We start from the raw sequence: 9,836 nt of genomic DNA on the forward strand, positions 1-9,836 counted from the left end.
ATGGTTCTGATGTGGAAAAGCTCGGGGCAGAGGTGGAAGAACCAAATAACTTGCTCCATGCTCCTTTCTTTTTTTCCCGTTGGTGCTGGTGGAGGCCACTGCATGCGAGCTCCGACATACTTTTGATCATACTTCGCATAAACATAAGAAAGCTTATCACGAACCTCAATGGAATAAGCGATATAATCTATCCCTAGGGCCCCAGCTAGTACAACGAGTGCACTAGCAAACAATTCAAGTTTAACCCTAGGATCCAAGATAAATGCAAATGCATACAAAATAGGAATCTTCGCCCAGTATTTGCAATATTTAAGTTTCATGCGAGAACCATAGAAATTAATAATACATTATTTTCAAATGCCTTCAAGTGAGATGTAACGTCTACAAGAGTGTGCATCATCAAAGGAGATGTGGGATAATAAACCCCAGAGAAAGAAATTGTTGCATCATAAAATATCTCTGAAAACTTGACCAAAGCTTTAGCAACATTCCAAGTATCAGCAGTGATATGTTCTTTTCCCATATTTGCATTAATCCATCCCGAGAACACAATTTTGTCTCGGATAACTGCCTTAAGCATCATATATGTAGAGTTCCATCTAACAAGTGTAAGGGCATATTTATCCCCAAGATGTTTTGGTGATTGATGACAATGCTTGTGCGGACTAATCGTGTGCGTTAAGTTCTTTCAGAGATTCATCCATTGGTACGAGACGATTACCTCCCCTCGGTGTTTTATTCAAGACGGTGTAGCTCCTTCGTTTCGTTGTTGGTGGACTAGTTTCGTAGGAGTCACCATACTATCAAGAGGGGATCCGTTTTGGTAAGGCTAGGGTGGAATCAACATGTACACATCCTTATCACACCCGACGTTTTCCTTCCGCTTCATTGGAGCTGCCTTTTCCCCTGTGTATGCTTTGTCCTACCCCAGCGGTAGTACCGCGGTCCACAGCGGTAGTACCGCGGTCCACAGCGGTAGTACCGCCGAAGCACCCTAGCGGTAGTACCGCTCCCCAAGCGGTAGTACCGCTCTCCGAGCGGTAGTACCGCTTGTGGTCTTCGGCCGTAGTACCGCAGTGGTTCCGGGCTACTGCTGCCTCGATTCGAGACCGATGTTTTTCGTGTCGGGTTTTAGTGGCGGTAGTACCGCTCCAAGCGGTAGTACCGCGTCTACTCCCACGGTAGTACCGCTCTGGGGCCAGGACCCTGACCTCCCCGTCAGCGTGGCAGTACCGTTGGGTAAGAGCGGTAGTACCGCCCTCAGCGGTAGTACCGCCCTGCCCAAGCGGTAGTACCGCTCTGTGCGGGGCTGTTCAGTGGGGTAACGGTTGGATTGGTTCCCCCACTATATAAAGGTGTCTTCTTCCCCAAAGTTGACTTACCTCTTTCCCCCAAAGCTCCATTGTTGCTCCAAGCTCCATTTTCACCCGATCTCTCTCCCTAGCCAATCAAACTTGTTGATTTGTTCGGATTGGTTGAGAAGGCCCCGATCTACACTTCCACCAAGAGAAATTTGATTCCCCCACTTATCCCTAGCAGATCTTGATACTCTTGGGTGTTGATCACCCTAGACGGTTGAGGTCACCTCGAAGCCATACTCCATTGTGGTGAAGCTTCGTGGTGTTGTTGGGAGCCTCCAAGTGTTGTGGAGATAGCCCCAATCTTGTTTGTAAAGGTTCGGTCGCCGCCTTCAAGGGCACCAATAGTGGAATCACGGCATCTCGCATTGTGTGAGGGCGTGAGGAGATTACGGTGGCCCTAGTGGCTTTTTGGGGAGCATTGTGCCTCCACACCGCTCTAACAGAGATGTACTTCCCTTTAAAAGGAAGGAACTTCGGTAACACATCCTCGTCTTCACCGGCTCCACTCTTGGTTATCTTGTGCCTTTACTTTTGCAAGCTTACTTGTGTTGGATCTATTACTTGCTTGTGTGCTAGTTGTATTTGCATCATATAGGTTGTCCACATAGTTGCACATCTAGACAACCTATTTCGTTGCAAGGTTTAAATTGTTAAAGAAAAGTCTAAAAATTGTTAGTTGCCTATTCACCCCCCTCTAGTCAACCATATCGATCCTTTCAATTGGTATCAGAGCCTCATCTCTTTATTAAGGACTTTGCCGTCCGAAGAGTATGGTTGACATCAACAACGATGTGGAGGAGCACTCCGGTGTGAATCCCATCTCGTCTTCGGCCGAAGGGGGAACCTCGGTCTCATGTGAGGAATTCAATGTGGCTTTAGACACATTGAAAACCTCCATGACTGCCGAGGTTAAAAGCATGTTTTCTGAATTCCTAGAAGGACTTAAACTATCTACCTCGCCTATGAAAGTGGGTGATCCCACTAACAAGGTGACGGATGCTACCTCCAACAAGGGGGAAGCTAACAGTGAAAAAGAGTCCTTCTACTAGTGGTAGAAATGGCACCGGCATCTTTGCCCATGTGGAACCCCCAGTTTATAGAGGACCGATCCCCTCTACTCATTTGAATCATGCCGGTCCTCCTCCTAAATATGAGAAACATGAAGATTTTGATTCTTGGGTTTATCGCTTCAAGCGTCATTTAAAACATGTGAATACTAACCTTTGGAGAATCATTGAAGAAGGTTTCTATCCTCATGACCCAAGCAACTTCACCCCTCGAGAAGACATGGACAATCAATTCAATGAGAGTGCTCTCTTCATCATCCAAGATGCAATCCTTCCCGAAGATCTCCCTCATCTTCGACCTCATGTCATGGCTAAAGAAGCATGGAAATATGTTGAGTCTCTCTATCGAGGAAGTGCTAGCATTCAACGCTCCAACTATGAAGTGGTGCAAGATGAAGCCGATGAGTTTGCAATGAAAGAAGATGAAGAACCTCGTGAGCTCTTTTGAAGAGTGACCAAACTCGCGGTCGCACTCCGAGATCATGGGAGCAAGGACACGGATGACAATTGGATCAAGCGCAAGTTCCTCAAGGCCATGATGCCCTACAACAAGGCCATGTCCTCCGTCATTCGTCAAAGACCGGACTTCCACTCCATGACCTCAGGTGAAGTGTTGGATGAGTTTGTTGCAATGAGCATCTTGGACAAGACCGCCGACAATGCGGTGCTCCGTTCTCAAAGGGCAAAGAAGCCCAATCTTGCCTTGAAGGCCAAGGTTAGTGTGGAAGAAGAAGAAGAGGAAGATGAGGAGAGCAACCCCGAAGACACAAAGTATGATTATCATGAGCACATGGCTCTTGCCTCAAGACAATTTTGGAGTAAGAAGAATACAAGACCCAACTTCAACAAGAACAACTTAAGTGGCCTCAAGGGCAAGCAACGAGTGAGAACTTGTTTCAAATGTGGCAATGTGAGCCATTTCGTTGCGGATTGTCCTTACGAGAAGCGGGAAGACAATGGTGGCAAGTTCATACGAAAAGACAAAGCCAAGTCCTTCCCAAACAAGAACAACTTCACCAAGAAGACTCCTACTCGAGGGTTGGTAGTTCAAGAAGAATACCATGAGGATGACGATGATGATGAAGATAGTGAAGCAACGGCTATGGCATCCGTTGCCATTGCCACAACTCCCCGGGTGTCTATCTTCGATTCACCCAACGAGAACATCACCGCCAAGTGCCTCATGGCTAAAGCCACCAACAAGGTAACCCCCAACATCAAAACCACCATTATTCCTAATCCTCCTTCAACGGATGGTCTTGATAATGTTAAGGGGTCTAATGAGGAGGTAAATGAATTTGAGTCATTCATGAGTAAGCTCAAGGGCAAATCCAAGAAGCACTTTGTTGCTCTCTTGGAACAACTTGGTGAAGCCAATGCCATGACCGAGGCTCATGAAGAAACCATCTCTAAGATGGATGGTCATAGTCGTGACTATGCCGATGAGATATCAGATCTCTCTAATGCTCTTGAGGAAAAGCGTGGGCATCGTTTGGCTCTTGAGGAGTCACACAACGATGACCATGCCAAACTAAAGAAGGATCTTGATCATGCTCTTGTTGTGTCTCGTGTTCTAACTTCCGAGAAGGCTAAACTTGGGGTTGATCATGTTAGACTCAAGGAGGAGTTTGATGTACTTGACAAGGCCCATAAGGTCTTGAAAGGTGCTCATGCAAACCTCAAGGAGTCTCATGCTCAACTCCAAGTTAAGCGAACCAAGGAAAAGGCCACATTTCCTCACATGGTCTTGATTGATAATGCAAATGCTACTAACCCATGTTGTGAGCATGTGCATCTTGTGGAGGAGAATGTCAAGTTGAAGGAACAACTCGAGAAAGGTCTTGTGTCATGCATACAAGGCGAGAAGAACCTAAATGACCTTTTGAGCAATCAAAAGGAAGTTGTGGGCAAGGAGGGAGTTGGGTTCTCACCCAAGTCCAAGAACAAGAAGAAGAACAAGGAGAAGAATAACCAGACCAATCGACCTCCCCCGCTCAAGCAAACCTTTGTGAAGGAGGGAGAGGGTGCTCCTAAGGAGAAGAAGAACAATGCGAAGAGTGGTGATGCCAAATAGTGCAAAGCCATCTCTCCCAACAAAGCCGGCGACTTTAACCCCTCTTATGTGTTGTGCCGTGCTAGTGATGGGCATGTTTATGCTAAATTTGTTGGTTCTTCTTATGAGTACATTGAATGGTCTATTTGGGTTCCTAAGACCCTTGTTACTAACATCAAAGGACCCATTACTCAATGGGTACCTAAAACCAAGCATTGATCTCTTGTAGGTGTTTGCTTCCGGTGGGGGATCATGGTTGCTTGATAGTGGAGCAACAAATCATATGACCGGGAGCAAGGACTTGGTGGTGGAAGTGCACAAGATCCCATCTATGCCCACCAATGTCGAATGGGGTGATGCCTCTCATTCTAAGGTATTGGGTCTTGGCAAGGTTGTCATTTCTCATGATCTAATGATCGAGAAAGTCATGCTTGTTGAGTCCCTTGCGTTCAATTTACTTTCCGTTCGTCAACTCGCACTCATGGGCTTTGCCACCTTCTTTGATATTGATACCATGGCCCTCTTGTGGAGCAAGACTCTTAAAGTAGCCTTTGTTGGGCATGTCGAGAATGGTCTCTATGTGATTAACTTTTCGGAGCAACCCACTAAGACCGCGACATGCCTAATGGCTAAAGTTGATGTGGGATGGCTTTGGCATCGCTGTTTAGCCCACGTCAATATGAGATCTTTGCAAAGTCTTCTCAAGGGGGACCATGTCCGTGGACTAACGAATGTTAGTTTTGCCAAAGATCGTGCTTGCAGTGCTTGTATCAAAGGAAAGCTTCATGAAACGGCTCACCCTCCCACGACTATCATCTACTCAAAGAGACCCTTGGAGCTCCTGCACATGGACCTCTTTGGGCCTCCATCCTTTGATAGTCTTGGGGGTAGAAAGTATTGCTTGGTGATTGTGGATGATTATTCAAGATACACTTGGGTATACTTCTTCAAGAGGAAGAGTGAGACTCAACAAACCGTCATCGACTTTGCAAATGAAGCTCAACGTCAACATAATGCAAAGATCTTGACAATAAGAAGTGACAACGGCACCGAGTTCAAGAACTACACCTTGGATGAGTTTCTTAGTGATGAGGGGATCAAGCACCAATATTATGCACCATATACCCCTCAACAAAATGGTGTTGCAGAGAGGAAGAACCGGACATTGATGGATGCGGCAAGGACCATGATGGCGGAGTTCAAGTCTCCATACAACTTTTGGGCCGAAGCCATCAACACTGCATGTCATGCATCCAATCGGCTCTATCTCCGCAAAGGCTTGAACAAGACTCCGTATGAGATACTCACCGGGAACAAGCCCAATCTCAAGTACTTTCGGGTGTTTGGGTGTAAGTGTTTCATTCTCAAGAAAGGTGTTCGTTTGTCTAAATTCGAGGCCATAGCTTATGAGGGCATATTTGTTGGTTATGCTACAAACTCTCATGCTTACCGTGTTCTCAACAAGTCCAACGGACTCATTGAGGAGACGTGTAACGTGGAGTTTGACAAAAATAATGGCTCCCAAGTGGAGCAAAGTAGTACTTGTGATGTAGGTGATGAAATTCCTCCCCAAGCCATTAGAAGAATGGGTATTGGTCATATTCTACCCATTGAGGAACCCCTTGTGGCCGAAGGAGAAGGACAATGCTCCACTCTAGTGGAGCCTTCACCTACTCAAGACTCACACGCTTTCGAAGAAAAAAGTGTAGGCCCTCAACCTCGGGAACAAGACCAAGGGCAAGATCAATCTCAAGATGGTGGTGAACCTCCAAATGATGCCCAAGGTCAAGTTCTCCCCCTCGAGCAAGTTCAAGATCATGAGCAAGCTCAAGATCAAGAACAAGCTCATGACGACGCTCAAGATGATTAAGTGAACCCTCCTCTTCCACATCCGAGGAGGAATTAGAGCGTCGTGCAACGAAGATTGCCTCCAAACTCACCACCAAAGGTCATCTCATGGAGAATGTGGTTGGAAGCCTAAGAAAGGGGGTAAGCACTCGTAGACAATTAGCAAACTATTGTGAACATCACGCGTTTGTCTCTTGTGTTGAACCCCATAAGGTCTATGAGGCGCTCAAAGACTCGGATTGGATCAATGCCATGCATGAAGAACTCAACAACTTCGAGTACAACAAGGTGTGGAGGTTGGTGCCAAGGCCTTCGGGGAACCATAACATCATTGCAACCAAGTGGATCTTCAAGAACAAGCAAGATGCTCATGGGAACATCATTCGCAACAAGGCAAGATTGGTAGCACAAGGCTACTCCCAAGTCGAGGGTATCGACTATGGTGAAACCTTTGCTCCCGTTGCTCGCCTTGAATCCATTCGTTTGTTGATTGCTTATGCTTCCCATCACAACTTTAAGTTGCAACAAATGGATGTGAAAAGTGCTTTTCTTAATGGTCCCATTAATGAGTTGGTTTATGTCAAGCAACCCCCCGGGTTCGAGGATCCTTACTTCCCGGATCATGTGTATCAACTCGATAAGGCACTCTATGGCCTTAAACAAGCCCCACGTGCGTGGTATGACCACCTTACCGAGTTGTTACAAGATCATGGATTTGAAGTTGGGCTAATCGATCCCACTCTTTTTACTAAGAAGGTCAAAGGGGAGTTGTTTGTGTGCCAACTATATGTTGATGACATTATCTTTGGTTCACCTAACAAAGCTTTCAATGAAGAATTTGCCGCTCTCATGACCTCCAAATTCAAGATGTCTTCGATGGGAGAGTTGATGTTCTTCCTTGGTTTTGACATCAAACAAAGAAGAGAAGGAACCTTCATCAACCAAGCCAAATACACTCAAGACATGCTAAAAAGATTCAAGCTAAGTGATGTCAAGCCGGCTACTACTCCAATGCCCACCAAGTGCCAACTTGACATTGATCCCAATGGTAAAGCGGTGGATCAAAAGGTATATCGCTCCATGATTGGCTCCTTGCTTTACCTTTGTGCATCTAGACCGGATATCACGTTGAGTGTGGGGATGTGTGCACGGTTTCAAGCCGCACCGAAGGAAAGTCACTTTGTGGCGGTCAAGCGAATCTTTCGATATTTGGCTCATACCCCAAACTTTGGCTTATGGTACCCAAGAGGGGCAAACTTCAAACTTGAAGGATTTATGGATTCCGATTGGGCGGGAGACAAAGTGGATAGGAAGTCCACTTCCGGAGGGTGCCAGTTTCTTGGGTGCTCTTTGGTGAGTTGGTCTTCCAAAAAGCAAAGTTGTGTGTCTCTCTCGTCCACCGAAGCGGAATATGTGGCGGCCGGTAGTTGTTGTGTACAACTTTTATGGATGAGGCAAACTTTAAAGGAGTACGGTGTCATTTGTGACAAAGTGCCTCTTTGGTGTGACAATGAAAGTGCCATCAAGATTTCTCTCAACCCGGTGCAACACTTCAAGATGAAGCATATTGAGATCCGGTATCACTTCATCCGGGATCACATTAGGCGAGGGGAGATCAATCTCAAGTATGTCAACACTCATGATAACCTTGCAGATATTTTCACGAAGCCCTTGGATGAAGCAAGATTTCGCGAGTGAAGGCATGAGCTAAATATCATTGATTCGAGCAATGTGACTTGAACCCTTTCTCACCCCACCTCACTCAACTTGGTGTCTAGTTTAGATGTAGGAATGGACAGAGTGTTGTTCTCTCAATGAACTCTCCCTCCCCCCATTATGCATAAAATGATCAACTCTTTCACATTAGCCATTTTTGATGGTACTTGTGCTTCAAAGACGAGTTTTGGTCATGGGCCCAAGGATAATTCTTCGCGGTGCCATACCAATTGACTCAAACATAGGTGGCTCCGGCCAGCGCCCTCTCTTGAGAGAGGCTAGAGCTCGCTCTGGTTCGTGTGGTTGTTTTGAAAGAGTGGGTTCTGGACCGTTGTTAGTGTGTGTGTTGCCTTGTTGGTCTTTTCTTTCTCTTGGCCTTGCTTTCTCGTCTCTTTGGTGCTTTTGCCGCTTGTCTAGAAGCCGTTTGGTTGCTGAGCGGTACTACCACTGGTGGCGAGCGGTACTACCGCTCCGAGCGGTACTACCGCCCTCCAGCGCTGTACTACCGCTGTGAGGCGCGGGCAGGGGGTTATATCGGGGGCAGGGGGAGTTTCTTATCCCCCATACCCATTCGCACGCCCCCTTTCTCTGTTCCTCTCTCTTCAGCAACCGGCGCCGCGGGAGGGCTCCGGCAGATCTCCCTCTCCGGGGCGTTCCTCTCCATTTCCTTCGGTGGAGACGATCCCCACCTTGTCCTCTTGCCATGGATACCGGTATTGCCCCCGCTCCCTATTTCTTCTTGTCTAGATTTCCAATCTAGCATCTTAGGGGCAATAACAGTTGCCTCTCTAGATTTTTGGCTAGATCTAGGCTTGAGTAGGATGGAGAATGCTTCCAAACAGTTTGGTTTGGTGTTTGGTTGGAGTATTTTTGAATTTGGTAGGACGGTAGTGCCGGATCTGACCACGGCAGTAGGAAACTGCTGTTTCCCGTCTCGAGCGGTACCACCACTCTCTCCAGAGCGGTACTACCGCTTGGAGCGGTACTACCGCTCGCGGGTCGCGGTACTACCGCCCTCTACCGGTTTCCACCATGCTCTTTACCTCTCAGTGATCTTTTGCTCGTGTTTTGTGGCTTATGCTCGTTCTTTCTGGTTGTTTGCGTGTTATTGTGTGTGGTTCCAGGTGATGAGGTTCCTGAGCATCAGGCTCATCGTGTCAACCCCGGTCGTGCCACGTCCAAGCGCTATCGCACCACTGAGTCTGCCGGAGGTTCTTCAAGTGCTCCACCTCCACCTCAACTCCAGAAGAAGCCTGGGGTCAAGCCAAAGCCAGGAAAAACCGTGCCAGAAATGCCGCCCAAGGAGTTCTGGGCAAGGCGTCGCCGCAACCCGTATGAGTCTGACCAAGATCCCACTTTGGTCAATCGTCCGTTCTGGAACAGGTACCAGTTTGCAATCTTCTTTGATGTTCTCAAAGCCAAGAAGAACCTCTTTGTCAACGTGCACTCCATCGACACCGACCATATGGAGAAGGATCCTGAATACTTTGGTGAAACTCTTCAGATGTGCACTCAACTGAACATTCTTGGGATCATGCAATTCAACAAAGATTATGATGCTGATATTGTGGCCCAATTCTATGCCACGGTACATCTCGGGACTGATGAGGATAGGACACTTGAAAGGATCGAGATGGACCTAGAGGGGGGGGGGTGAATAGGTACAATTACAAATTCTAATTATTACTTGGCAATTTTTAGGCAATAATGCGGAATATGAAGATGAGCCTAACAATTTCATGTGAGCACAAAGTACTAAGAAAATAACACAAACACGTAAGTAGGCAAGCA

This window comes from Triticum aestivum, chromosome 3B (genome assembly GCF_018294505.1).
Source record: "Triticum aestivum cultivar Chinese Spring chromosome 3B, IWGSC CS RefSeq v2.1, whole genome shotgun sequence".
Taxonomy (NCBI): Eukaryota; Viridiplantae; Streptophyta; class Magnoliopsida; order Poales; family Poaceae; genus Triticum; species Triticum aestivum.